Source organism: Coregonus clupeaformis, chromosome 30 (genome assembly GCF_020615455.1).
Source record: "Coregonus clupeaformis isolate EN_2021a chromosome 30, ASM2061545v1, whole genome shotgun sequence".
NCBI lineage: Eukaryota > Metazoa > Chordata > Actinopteri > Salmoniformes > Salmonidae > Coregonus > Coregonus clupeaformis.
Window position 1 is genome coordinate 53,781,610 of NC_059221.1, and position 14,885 is coordinate 53,796,494.

The following is a 14,885-nucleotide window of genomic DNA, read 5'->3' on the forward strand; positions in this document are numbered from 1 at the left end:
TTCACATTAAAAACAACTTCTCTTTCCCTGTCTCTGTCCACAACCTTGGGTTAGATCATATGAACCTATAGGTGATTTTAGGCACTTCATACTGACATTTTAATTTTTGGAGTTAGCGAAGACATTTTGTTGCTGTAAACATATATCTTACTACCTAGATATTACTATACTATCTACATATCGTATAATACAAATACTAACTTCTGCTTTTGGTTGCAGGTGGGCCTATCTGGAGGAGACTAGTGACACTGGAGAAGAGACTACAGACCAACATGCTGCCAGTGGTGAGTACCTGTTTACAAGTGGTGCATTAAATCATCACAAATACAATTGTATTTTGGAGCTGGGCTACATGGTTATACTGGCTTAAAAAGGCCAGTGACAAAGTCCCTATGGGACATCAATCCTGACATCACACACACATACACACATCAACCACACATTATCAAACACCAGCTCTTGCACTGAATTACATGGAGACATGAACACACACAACACACACACTCGAGGCCTGAGCCAGGCCATTCACTTCCCAGAAAGAGACACTACAAAGAGAGGGGTGACCTTGCATGACCACACACAGTCTTGTATAACTAACCTTGTGGGGACACACAATTCAGTCCCATTCAAAATCCTATTTTCCTTAACCACTAACCCTTACCCTAACCCTAGCCTTAACCTTAACCTTAACCCAAAAACATAACCTTAACCCTAAAACTAACCCTAGCTCCTAACCCTAAACCTAATTCTAACCCTAACACTAATTCTAACCTTAAACCTAATTCTAAACTTAATCCATTTGACCTTGTGGGGACTAACAAAATGTCCCCAGTTGGTCAAATGTGTGTTTGTTTACTATTCTTGTAAAGTATAGTTAAACACGTCCACAGTCTTCACACACACACACACACACACACACACACACACACACACACACACACACACACACACACACACACACACACACACACACACACACACACACACACACACACACACACACACACTGGCTCCACAGCACTACAGCTGCAGTGGGGTGCTAAAGTGACGTTGGCCCAGTGTGATTGAAGGTCCAGCTGGTGGCCACCCTTTTGATCCCCTCTCCCTTTCATGAGAAAGACAAACAGCACCGTGTCGTCACCCACGCCGGCTGATTGATACACACACACACACACACACTAATGGACGCCCTTTCTCACTGTAATCACTCAGCTAATGACCCGATTGAACTCTGAATGGAGCCTGAGGAGGATGGTGAGAACAGAAGGCGGAGTCAGCGGGAGAGAGGGCCCAGTGACTGATCAGAAGGGAGAATTTAGGGGGGACGGGATAGGGGGAGGGAGATCTGAGGAGTGACCATGAACTTGGTTGGGAAAATGTAAGCCTGAATTTTAATCATAGGATTCTGTTTCACATTTTCTTTTTGTTTCACTGTGTGAAAAAATGATTTATCTTGCCATGGTGGCACAGGGTTGAGGTGAGCCTGAGTCTTGGGCCCAAATCAGTGTATCCTTGTGGTCCATTCCATCAACAAAGTGTTTTCCCTTTATTACATTTACATTTTAGTCATTTAGCAGACGCTCTTATCCAGAGCGACTTACAGGACAGAAGAGCGACTTATCCAGAGCGACTTTATCACAACAGAAGAGCAGTTCTACTGATTGGTCAATAGCTCTACCTATAGCTCATCATGATTTATGATGTAATCGCCACCCTGGTGTTTGAAATAGAGACTCAAAACTATTGGATATTTTGAAGTAGTAGTTTTCCTCATGTCTTGTGGGTATTTTTCCCCTTTAGGCAAACAGAGGATAATAAGACTGACAACAATGCTAGTGGAGCAAAGGGAGAGGAATGCTCAGCCGGATCCTAGCTTCCTGGGTATCCGCCTCCCTGGAGGCCATTGTGGGGCCTCTTATTTCCTTGTGCCTCATTCATTTCCAATACATTTGTGTTCGACTGGGTTTCGATGGAAGCCACTTCCCACTGCCCGTGCCCATACTTGATCCTTGACCTAAAAATCACACATTTTCTTATCAGTTTCTCAGCAGATATTTTTGTTCTTATTGGAAGTCGGTCTTTATGAAACATGTAGTTTGAAGTGTGAGGATTGTCCCAGTGTAAAAAGTTGATAGACAAGAATGACAAGAGGGAAGGCCCTTTTAGAGCGGATGGTGTCATCTTCCTATTCCTTGTGTCACAGGGGTTGAAGGGTTTGAGTTTGTCAGGGCTGTTGACAAACTCAGCAGCAGACACTGGAACCCAGTCAAGAACCTCATCCCTTAACTCACTTTGCACGTCTCTTTTTGAACCTTGTATTACTGTTGTGTAAAGGTGGGGGCAGGTGTGTGTGTGTGTGTGTGTGTATATATCCGTATGAGCTTGTTTCAGAGAAAGATTCGTAGAAAGAGGGGTCGGGGTCTCTGTTACTGCTACCGCCAGTAGCAGTGAGCTGTTAGCCCCATAAATCACAACATTTGTATGAAATACCAGCGGGGGCAGAAAGGTCAGAGGAGGAAATTAGCAGCTGTCTTTTCCTCTCCTTTCATGTTAGCCGCCGGGCTAATCGCCACCGAGCCATCAGCTCATTTCCACTTGAAAACAAACTCAGCGATGAGACCGGGGAGGAGCTGTTTGCTCACATGTTATGGCACCGGATTTGATTCTGAAGGGAGGGGAGGGAACGATCCCCATGTTCTCACTCGCCTGTTCTGTCGCTCTCTCTCTCTGTCTTTATTTCCCACTCTCTCTTTCTGTCTCTCTCCTTGTTCAATTTCAATTTAAGGGGCTTTAGTGGCATGGGAAACATATGTTTACATTGCCAAAGCAAGTGAAATAGATAATAAACAAAAGTGAAATAAACAATATACTCACAAAAGTTACAGAAGAATATAGATATTTCAAGTGTCATATTAAGTCTATGTGTTGTAATGATGTGCAAATAGTTAAAGTACAAAAGGGAAAATAAATAAACATAAATATAGGTTGTATTTACAATGGTGTTTGTTCTTCACTGGTTGCCCTTTTCTTGTCGCAAGAGGTCACAAATATTGCAGCTGTGATTGCACACTGTGGTATTTTACCCAATAGATATGGGAGTTTATCAATATTGGATTTTTTTTTCTAATTCTTTGTGGGTCTGTGTAATCTGAGGGAAATATTTGTCTCTAATATGGTCATACATTTGGCAGGAGGTTAGGAAGTGCAGCTCAGTTTCCACCTCATTTTGTGGGCAGTGTGCACATAGCCTGTCTTCTCTTGAGAGCCAGGTCTGCCTTTCTCAATAGCAAGGCTATACTCACTGAGTCTGTACATAGTCAAAGATTTCCTTAATTTTGGGTCAGTCACAGTGGTCTGTGTACTCTCTCTCTCTCCCGCTTTCTATCTTTGTCTTCGTTCTCTCGCTATCAGCCCATCGCAGGTGTGGGAGGGTAAACACGGGAGCATGCTCCTTTCAAACTGCTCTGTTGACACATTTCAACACCGTTGGGGACTAGCGGTGATTAGTTGTGCTTTGCTTTGGCGGTCTACCAAGTTAAAATAGGCTACTAGAATGAGTACGGCATGAGTATTATTGCAACATGGCCTTTTGAACGCTGTTGACCTCAACATCAGAAAGCATAATGTACATTGTTTCTCTATTATATTCTCCTGCCTCTGCCAGCACTGTGGTCCTCTGTAGCTCAGCTGGTAGAGCACGGCGCTTGTAACGCCAAGGTAGTGGGTTTGATCCCCGGGACCACCCATACACAAAAATGTATGCACGCATGACTGTAAGTCGCTTTGGATAAAAGCGTCTGCTAAATGGCTTATTCTTATTATTACATAGATAGTGTACTTTCATTAGACTACTGTACCAAAAAGCCTTATATGCCAAGAGATATACGGTAGCCACAATAGAGCATGGATCTATTCAACATTATGTTTATAGTCTTCATCAAAAGTGAAAAGTGTTTTTCCCCCACATTTAATAGCACGATTCGAACTGATATGAAAGGAATTTGAATGTTTTCCCAGCATGCTTTCCTTTGCCCACTCTCTCTCTCTGTGGGAATGTTTCCCTATCTCCTGTCCTACAGCACAGAGAGAAGCACCGCACCATTGCCTTTGTTGATGTTCCTTGCCTATCTGTGCGCACTGTTTTTGAAGCTCACTCCCCTATTCACACCTGTGGAACACGGCTGACACAAAGAAGGGAAGGCAGCAGCATCCCACAACACTGGTCACAGAAGCAAAGCAGAGATCCCCTATTCTCTCTTGTCTTGAACTAGTCTTATCTCAGACTTTTACCTCAGAAGAAGAGAAATTGACGAGATAATAAATAATTTGCAGCTGGCCCTGGTCGAGGTCAGAGAAGCCTGGCCTGCCCCTCTCTTCTGTATCTGTAGCTCCCACAATTCCACTGGATCCACCGAACGTGTATCTACTGTTTAGAAAACACGATAACCTTGTGGGACAGAATAATTTATGTCCGGCAGTGAGGCGATATACAGTATAGCAGATGTTTAAATGGAAATAAACCTCATGTACACTATTTTCTTTAAACTAACTTAAACCTAAGGATTAGGGCAATAGGGTAAGTTTAGGGTATGGTTTAAGTTTGGAGTAAGTTCAAGTTTAGGCTAAGTATATCCTATTACCAAGTTAAGAACGGAATAGGGCGTATGTGTATAAAAACCGGTCACTGAGATATTTAATAGGTTTACGATTAATACACAGTGGTCTATTTGACTTTGTCGGAGGAGTCGCCAACCCTGTGTAGACATTTGATAGCTTTATGATTATTACACATTGGTGTACTTTACTTTAATTACTTTTCTGGCGCATTTGACACTGCGTATAGACACTGTAAATATGATAAACATCTCCTCCTATTCAGTGGTTTGGTTAAGGTTTGATGTGGTTACTTCCCGGTAACTTCCCAGCGCAGGATAGCCAACTGTAAATATTGTACTTCTACAGGTGTTGGGGTGTGAATTTGATTCCATCACCTCATTGTTTTTGCTCCCTGTGTTTTTACTATTGGACCCAAAACCTGGGTCTAAATACAATTTGAAATCTTTCAAATACATTGTGTGTTTGCTCTTGTCTGCCTGGAGTGGCAGATGGGTAGGGTTTGCACTTCTGCAAATATTATATTGGTTACTTTGTACCAGGCAAGCTCAATCAAGTACAGATAAAGTATCTGAAATTATTTCAAATAGTATTTGAACCCAGGTCTGTTGGGAACCAATGCTTGTGTACTGGAGTTAAGAATGTACAGTAGCTTGAAATGTAGCCAAAGGAGCTATCCAATTGGATCCTTTTTTATAGCTCAACATTTGGTACGTTGTCAAGGAGGGCGGTCACTTGTGTTGCGAAGAAGAGGGTAACTGGTTTGAGCCCGGTATGGGGACAGGGACAATGGAGGAAGCTAAACTGTTAGCAGAACACTGATGTCCATTTCACTTGTCACGGCGCCAATAGTCATTGGACACTCATTTGATCAATAGGAACAATTTATTTTCCTTATCGCCTCATTGACTTCCTGTCAGGACTTAGCCTCAGAATCACAAGACATGGTTAAACAGGGTACTTTGTCAGTTTAGCAGAGTGGCGAGCCTGTAACAGCTGTTTCTGCTCTTTATTACCAATCCACTTTAGTTTCCTTTCAAGCGGGTCGCTTTTCCGTCTCATTTGTCCGATTGTTATACAAAATTAGTAATTGATTGTTTTGTTTGCACATATGTTAACCATGCAATACCTTTCCATTCGACGTGACTAGCAACCTAATAAGTACTGTTCTAGTGCTGAGGCCTGTGGGTAGCAGCATCCATGCATGGACTGTAGGCTTTCTTAATACAACAGGCGTCATATTGCTGTAATAGATGGACAGTGGACTTGCAGAACCCATTTTTACACAATATTCCCTCTTTAGTAAATCAGTATTAAAGGACACACTGTTTTTAGTTTCTTCTCTAAAAGACACCTCTATATTTTAAAAAGGAGACATAAAGGACACACAGGTGAAACTGCATTGACAGAGAGAAGAAAGAGAATGAGAGAGACAGAGAGAGAGAGATAAAGAGATAGAGAAGAGAGGGAGAGGAAAGAGACAGAGAGAGAAAATAATGCCTATGATGACCCCATCCTGACCAGCCTGGCTCCCTTAGCTGTCCCGCTCTGCCACATCAGAGAGTTTTGGTTATTCAAAGTAGATCAGCATTGGGCCAATAATCTCAGTGATCTTTCCAGGGGCATCTGCTGAATGCTGAAAAGGATAGACCTTTTTCCAGTTCAATTCCATCACCCCCACCAGGAGAGAGGAGGAGGATAAAATGGACGCCATATTGTAGGCACACACACAAAGGTTTCCCTGGCCAAACGGATTAGGCTGAACATCAGACATCGTTTCTATACATTATTAAACTTTTAAGCCACCGCAAAACAGGATTAAAACAAATAGAGAGAGTGGGAGAGAAAGCAATTATTTATCTTTGGTGCCAAAACCCACCCCCATGTCCTACCCACGTATGTACCTGCACAAGGACAACCAGTTTTAAAAGAACCATCATCAGGTTCTTTCTTTCTGTCACGCCAGATATTTGTACACATCCGCAAGTCGCCCACTCTCAACTTACAGTGCCTTGCAAAAGTATTGATCCCCCTTGGCGTTTTTCCTATTTTGTTGCATTACAACCTGTAATTTAAATGGATTTTGATTTTGATTTCATGTAATGGACATAAACAAAATAGTCCAAATTGGGGAAGTGAAATGAAAAAAATTTCAAAAAATTATACACAGCGGAGATTGGAGTATCTGTCCATAGGACCACTTTAAGCCATACACTCCACAGAGCTGGGCTTTACGGAAGAGTGGCCCAAAAAAAAGCCATTGCTTAAAGAAAAAAATAAGCTAACTCGTTTGGTGTTCGCAAAAAGTGGGAGACTCCCCAAACATATGGAAGAAGGTACTCTGGTCAGATGAGACTAAAATTGAGCTTTTTGGCCATCAAGGAAAACGCTATGTCTGGCGCAAATCCAACACCTCTTATCACCCTGAGAACACCATCCCCACAGTGAAGCATGGTGGTGGCAGCATCATGCTGTGGGGATGTTTTTCATCGGCAGGGACTGGGAAACTGGTCAGAATTGAAGGAATGATGGATGGCGCTAAATACAGGGAAATTCTTGAGGGAAACCTGTTTCAGTCTTCCAGAGATTTAAGACTGGGACGGAGATTCACCTTCCAGCAGGACAATGAACCTAAGCATACTGCTAAAGCAACACTTGAGTGGTTTAAGGGGAAACATTTAAATGTCTTGGAATGGCCTAGTCAAAGACCAGACCTCAATCCAATTGAGATTCTGTTTTATGACTTAAAGATTGCTGTACACCAGCGGAACCCATCCAACTTGAAGGAGCTGGAGCAGTTTTGCCTTGAAGAATGGGCAAAAATCCCAGTGGCTAGATGTGCCAAGCTTATAGAGATACAGTGAGGGAAAAAAATTTTGATCCCCTGCTGATTTTGTACGTTTGCCCACTGACAAAGAAATGATCAGTCTATAATTTTAATGGTAGGTTTATTTGAACAGTGAGAGACAGAATAACAACAAAAAAATCCAGAAAAACGCATGTAAACATTTTTATTAATTGATTTGCATTTTAATGAGGGAAATAAGTATTTGACCCTCTCTCAATCAGAAAGATTTCTGGCTCCCAGGTGTCTTTTATACAGGTAATGAGCTGAGATTAGGAGCACACTCTTAAAGGGAGTGCTCCTAATCTCAGCTTGTTACCTGTATAAAAGACACCTGTCAACAGAAGCAATCAATCAATCAGATTCCAAACTCTCCACCATGGCCAATACCAAAGAGCTCTCCAAGGATGTCAGGGACAAGATTGTAGACCTACACAAGGCTGGAATGGGCTACAAGACCATCGCCAAGAAGCTTGGTGAGAAGGTGACAACAGTTGGTGCGATTATTCGCAAATGGAAGAAACACAAAATAACTGTCAATCTCCCTCGGCCTGGGGCTCCATGCAAGATCTCACCTTGTGGAGTTGCAATGATCATGAGAACGGTGAGGAATCAGCCCAGAACTACACGGGAGGATCTTGTCAATGATCTCAAGGCAGCTGGGACCATAGTCACCAAGAAAACAATTGGTAACACGCTACGCCGTGAAGGACTGAAATCCTGCAGCGTCCGCAAGGTCCCCCTGCTCAAGAAAGCACATATACCCGTCTGAAGTTTGCCAATGAACATCTGAATGATTCAGAGGAAAACTGGGTGAAAGTGTTGTGGTCAGATGAGACCAAAATGGAGCTCTTTGGCATCAACTCAACTCGCCGTGTTTGGAGGAGGAGGAATGCTGCCTATGACCCCAAGAACACCATCCCCACCGTCAAACATGGAGGTGGAAACATTATGCTTTGGGGGTGTTTTTCTGCTAAGGGGACAGGACAACTTCACCGCTTCAAAGGGATGATGGATGGGGCCATGTACCGTCAAATCTTGGGTGAGAACCTCCTTCCCTCAGCCAGGGCATTGAAAATGGGTCGTGGATGGGTATTCCAGCATGCCAATGACCCAAAACACACGGCCAAGGCAACAAAGGAGTTGCTCAAGAAGAAGCACATTAAGGTCCTGGAGTGGCCTAGCCAGTCTCCAGACCTTAATCCCATAGAAAATCTGTGGAGGGAGCTGAAGGTTAGAGTTGCCAAACGTCAGCCTCGAAACCTTAATGGCTTGGAGAAGATCTGCAAAGAGGAGTGGGACAAAATCCCTCCTGAGATGTGTGCAAACCTGGTGGCCAACTACAAGAAACGTCTGACCTCTGTGATTGCCAACAAGGATTTTGCCACCAAGTACTAAGTCATGTTTTGCAGAGGGGTCAAATACTTATTTCCCTCATTAAAATGCAAATCAATTTATAACATTTTTGACATGCGTTTTTCTGGATTTTGTAATTGTTATTCTGTCTCTCACTGTTCAAATAAACCTACCATTAAAATTATAGACTGATCATTTCTTTGTCAGTGGGCAAACGTACAAAATCAGCAGGGGATCAAATACTTTTTTCCCTCACTGTACCCCAAGAGACTTGCAGCTGTAATTGCTGCAAAAGGCGGCTCTACAAAGTATTGACTTAGTTATGCACGCTCAAGTTTTCTGTTTTTTTTTGTCTTATTTCTTGTTTGTTTCACAATAAAAAATATTTTGCATCTTGAAAGTGGTAGGCATGTTGTGTAAATCAAATGATACAAACCCCAAAATGATCCATGATAATTCCAGGTTGTAAGGCAACAAAATAGGAAAAATGCCAAGGGGTGCCACTGTATATGGAAATTAAAGTTTATTTTCTCAAATTGGCCCTTTAAAGAGGATCCTCTTAACAAAACATAAGGAGGGTATGAATGGCGGGCTTCTCTAATGTTAAGGGTGTTATGCACCATGTCCAACTTCAAAGACCGTCTTAACTCCACCCTCTAATTGTATCTTCGCTGAGCTGGCTGCCTGAACACCATCTGATTCCGCTGACAACTTCTCTCCTTCTCTCCTTCTCTCTTCTTCTATCTCTTCCCCCCCGTCCTTCTCTCTTTTCGTTTATCTGTCATTATGGATGGATACTTGTCTTTTTTTTTTCTTCACTCTCCCTCACTTTACCCCAAAAGACTGCCACCAAGTGTACTTCTCTCTCTATTCTTCCTCCTTCAGTCTCTCCCTCCTTCCTTCTTTGTCATTATGGATACCCCTCTCTTTTTTAAAATCTCTTTCATTGTCCTCTTTCACCTTTACTTCTTCTCCCTTCTTCCTTCCATCGATTCCTCTTTCTCACTTTCTATCTATCTGTCACGCCCTGGCTCTGGGGACTCTTAAATGTTGAGCCAGGGTGTGGATTTTTCGATGTTTAGTTTTCTATGTTTTTTGTTCTAGATCGTTTAGATCTATGTTGGCCAGGGTGGTTCCCAATCAGAGGCAGCTGTAGCTCGTTGTCTCTGATTGGGGACCATACTTAGGCAGCCTGTTGGCACCAGTTAGTTTGTGGGATCTATCCATCCATCCATCCATCCATCCATCCATCCATCCATCCCTCCCTCCCTACTTGCTTGTCCTTCATTACTGATAGATGTCCCTCTCTTTCTTTTTTTCTTTCACTTTCCTTCAATTTTCACCCACAAAAGTCTGTTACAAGTGTCAACTCGGGCACGAGCCTTAACATATTTATTTTCCATAGGCGTTGACCCCCCCACCACCACCACCACCACCACCACCAAAAGAGTTTAGGTGTTTCTTTCTCTTTTTCACTCTTGTGGCCCTATATAAACAGACATTCAAGCTCTTCTACATATGGGCTTTAATTTTCCATTGTCCTCCAGATATTCCTTCTCAGTCAGGCTTGAGATAAAGGGATAATCACTTCAAAGGGAGCCAGCAGAGAGTGTAACCCCCCAGCTGAAGTGGACAATGAACTAATTGAGAGGGGAACCATCACAGAGCCTGTTCAAAGGGAACCCTGGGCCACGCCCCCTTCTGATACACTTAATTTTATTAGTGTTTATGGGGATGCTTCAGTCAGAGTTATCACTCCTCCAACCACCACACTCTTTGAACTAGCAATATTGGGTTATTTATAATGATCCACCCTCTCTCTGATCCACCCTCTCTCTGTTTTCGTCTGTTCTTTTGGGGCTAGGGTGTGTGGGGTGTAGGAATAAGAAGGATGAAATTAGTTTATTGTTGTGCAATTTATTGTTGTCGCTGTTCATGAACATGCAATGTGGGTTAACATGTGGTAAGAAGCTTTCAAAATCTGCCATATTGCAGCTAGAAGGAACATATAGCCTACCACTTGACTTTTGCCACTTGTAACCTTACAGTATGCATGACTAGTAAACATCTGTTGGTTGTTAGTTACTGCTTTCCATACAGACAGTATGAGCTCTTTCTGTAGACCTAAATACTAATTTCCTATTTACCGAACCACCTGTATTTACACCAGTGAAGAAAGAAAACTTTCCCTATGTTGTTTAAAACAACTCCTAATTAGAGGCATTATTTCCAGTCTGTGGTGGTGCAGCAGTTGCCTTTAATTTGACTCTGTAGCAAGAGGCCTCAATTAGCCCCTGGGTGACCCCGTTTTATTGGGGCATAATAGCAAGAAGGTGGTGCTCTCATCCTGTATTGTGCTTTTAAAGCATTGGGGTCTTCCTGTGAAATGGTTAGGGCCCCTACAAAGAGGTCAGGGTAGGGTCAACATAAAAAAGGGCCACTCTGCCCCTTTCACCGCACCCTCCTTGGCTGCCACAGCTAGATAGTAGTGTGGGGCTGTGGGCACTGAGTGGTCAACAGGTGTGGTCACATGGCCATACAATGCAGTATGTCTAGTCACATTTCTATTCAATCATTCCAATATTTAGGTTCACACATGCTTAAGTTAATAAATTGATATTTTTGAAACAATGCCCCCATTGAGAAGTATTGAGAGAAGAAACAGACTAAAGAATGATACTCACAAAATGTGGTTGAGCATCTTGCTTTTTCAGTTCTGCCAAGTTCTGTCTGTAGTGCCAACTATAGTCAGGTCCAACATTATTGGCACCCTTGATAAAGATGAGAAAAAAGACTGTATAAAATAAATAATACAAATATGGAGCTACAGTGGGGAGAACAAGTATTTGATACACTGCCGATTTTGCAGGTTTTCCTACTTACAAAGCATGTAGAGGTCTGTCATTTTTATCATAGGTACACTTCAACTGTGAGAGACGGAATCTAAAACAAAAATCCAGAAAATCACATTGTATGATTTTTAAGTAATGAATTTGCATTTTATTGCATGACATAAGTATTTGATACATCAGAAAAGCAGAACTTAATATTTGGTACAGAAACCTTTGTTTGCAATTACAGAGATCATACGTTTCCTGTAGGTCTTGACCAGGTTTGCACACACTGCAGCAGGGATTTTGGCCCACTCCTCCATACAGACCTTCTCCAGATCCTTCAAGTTTTGGGGCTGTCGCTGGGCAATACGGACTTTCAGCTCCCTCCAAAGATTTTCTATTGGGTTCAGGTCTGGTGACTGGCTAGGCCACTCCAGGACCTTGAGATGCTTCTTACGGAGCCACTCTTTAGTTGCCCTGGCTGTGTGTTTCGGGTCGTTGTCATGCTGGAAGACCCAGCCACGACCCATCTTCAATGCTCTTACTGAGGGAAGGAGGTTGTTGGCCAAGATCTCGCGATACATGGCCCCATCCATCCTGCCGTGTAGTTCTGGGCTGATCCCTCACCTTCCTCATGATCATTGATGCCCCACGAGGTGAGATCTTGCATGGAGCCCCAAACCGAGGGTGATTAACCGTCATCTTGAACTTCTTCCATTTTCTAATAATTGCGCCAACAGTTGTTGCCTTCTCACCAAGCTGCTTGCCTATTGTCCTGTAGCCCATCCCAGCCTTTTGCAGGTCTACAATTGTATCCCTGATGTCCTTACACAGCTCTCTGGTCTTGGCCATTGTGGAGAGGTTGGAGTCTGTTTGATTGAGTGTGTGGACAGGTGTCTTTTATACAGGTAACGAGTTCAAACAGGTGCAGTTAATACAGGTAATGAGTGGAGAACAGGATGGCTTCTTAAAGAAAAACTAACAGGTCTGTGAGAGACGGAATTCTTACTGGTTGGTAGGTGATCAAATACTTATGTCATGCAATAAAATGCAAATTAATTACTTAAAAATCATATAATGTGATTTTCTGGATTTTTGTTTTAGATTCTGTCTCTCACAGTTGAAGTGTACCTATGATAGAAATTACAGACCTCTACATGCTTTGTAAGTAGGAAAACCTGCAAAATCGGCAGTGTATCAAATACTTGTTCTCCCCACTGTATATTGTATCCTAAAAAGAAATGGGGAAATCATATTATTTTATACTAATACAATTGCTCAGAGAAATATATTTTGTTTAATAAGTAATAAAATAACATCTAAAAAAGATACAGTGCATTCGGAAAGTATTCAGACCCCTTGACTTTTTCCACATTTTGTTACGTTACAGCCTTGTTCTAAAATGGATTTAAAAAAATAATAATCCCTCATCAATCTACACACAATACCCCATAATGACAAAGCGAAAACAGGTTTTTAGAAATGTTTGCAAATGTATTAAAAATAAAAAACATAAAATACCTTATTTACATAAGTATTCAGACCCTTTGCTATGAGACTTGAAATTGAGCTCAGGTGCATCACGTTTCCATTGATCATCCTTGAGATGTTTCTACAACTTGATTGGAGTCCACCTGTGGTAACTTCAATTGATTGGACATGATTTGGAAAGGCACACACCTGTCTATATAAGGTCCCACAGTTGACAGTGCATGTCAGTGCAAAAATCAAGCCATGAGGTCAAAGGAATTGTCCGTAGAGCTCCGAGACAGGATTGTGTCCAGGCACAGATTTGGGAAAGGGTTCCAAAAAATGTCTGCAGCATTGAAGGTCCCCAAGAACACAGTGGCCTCCATCATTCTTAAATGGAAGAAGTTTGGAACCACCAAGACTTTTCCTAGAGCTGGTTGCCCAACCAAACTGAGCAATCGAGGGAGAAGGGCCTTGGTCAGGGAGGTGACCAAGAGCCCGATAGTCACTCTGACAGAGCTCTAGTTCCTTTGTGGAAATGGGAGAACCTTCCAGAAGGACAACCATCTCTGCAGCACTCCGCCAATCAGGTCTTTATGGTAAAGTGGCCAGACGGAAGCCACTCCTCAGTAAAAGGCACATGACAGCCCGCTTGGAGTTTGCCAAAAGGCACCTAAAGGACTCTCAGACCATGAGAAACAAGATTCTCTGGTCTGATGAAAACCAAGATTGAACTCTTTGGCCTGAAACCTGGCACCATCCCTACGGTGAAGCATGGTGGTGGCAGCATCATGCTGTGGGGATGTTTTTCAGCAGCAGGGACTGGGAGACTAGTCAGGATCGAGGCAAAGATGAACGGAGCAAAGTACAGAGAGTTCCTTCATGGAAAACTGCTCCAGAGCGCTCAGGACCTCAGACTGGGGCAAAGGTTCACCTTCCAATAGGACAACGACCCTAACCATTCAGCCAAGACAACGTAGGAGCGCTTCGGGACAAGTCTCTGAATGACCTTGAGTGGCCCAGCCAGAGCCCAGACTTGAATCCGATCGAACATCTCTGGAGAGACCTGAAAATAGCTGTGCAGCAACACTCCCTATCCAACCTGACAGAGCTTGATAGGATCTGCAGCGAAGAATGGGATAAACTCCCCAAATACAGGTGTGCCAAGCTTGTAGCGTCATACCCAAGAAGACTCAAGGCTTTAATTGCTGCAAAAGGTGCTTCAACAAAGTACTGAGTAAAAGGTCTGAATACTTATGTAAATGTCATATTTCAGTCAATATGGGGTATTGTGTGTAGATTGATGAGGGGGAAAAAAACCTTTAATGTATTTTAGAATAAGGCTGTAACTTAACAAAATGTGAAAAAAGTCAAAGGGTCTGAATACGTTCCGAATGCAATGTAGGTGTCAAAATTATTGGCACCCCTGTTTTCAATGCTCCAGCACACTTCCCTTGTGAGGATAATTACATTTAGCCTTTTTCTAAAATGCTTTATGAGATTGGAGAACACATTGGGAGGGATCTTAGACCATTCCTTGATATAGTATCTTTCCAGATCCTTGATATCCTTGATGTCTGAGCTTATGGACTGCCCTCTTCAATTAAAACCACAGGTTTCAATGGGGTTCAAATCCGGAGACAGATGGCCATTGCAAAAAGTTGTTATTGTGGTCAATTAACCATTTCTTTGTTGATTTTGTGTTATGTGCTAAAATGTCCTGGTACTTGGTCAAGTTCATGATGCGGTTGAACTTAACAAGAGCA

The 14,885-nt window shown here is 42.6% G+C and overlaps 1 protein-coding gene across 1 annotated transcript in view; it reads left to right on the plus strand.

The window, feature by feature from the left end:
* Positions 1 to 214: 214 nt before the first annotated feature.
* The window catches only part of LOC121533154 (axin-2-like), a 37,749-nt gene continuing 23,078 nt past the window's right edge, over positions 215 to 14,885 (plus strand). Inside the window, exon 1 of the mRNA XM_045209680.1 lies at positions 215 to 284. The gene's annotated coding sequence lies outside the window, so the exon portion shown is untranslated. The remainder of the gene's footprint in view (positions 285 to 14,885) is intronic.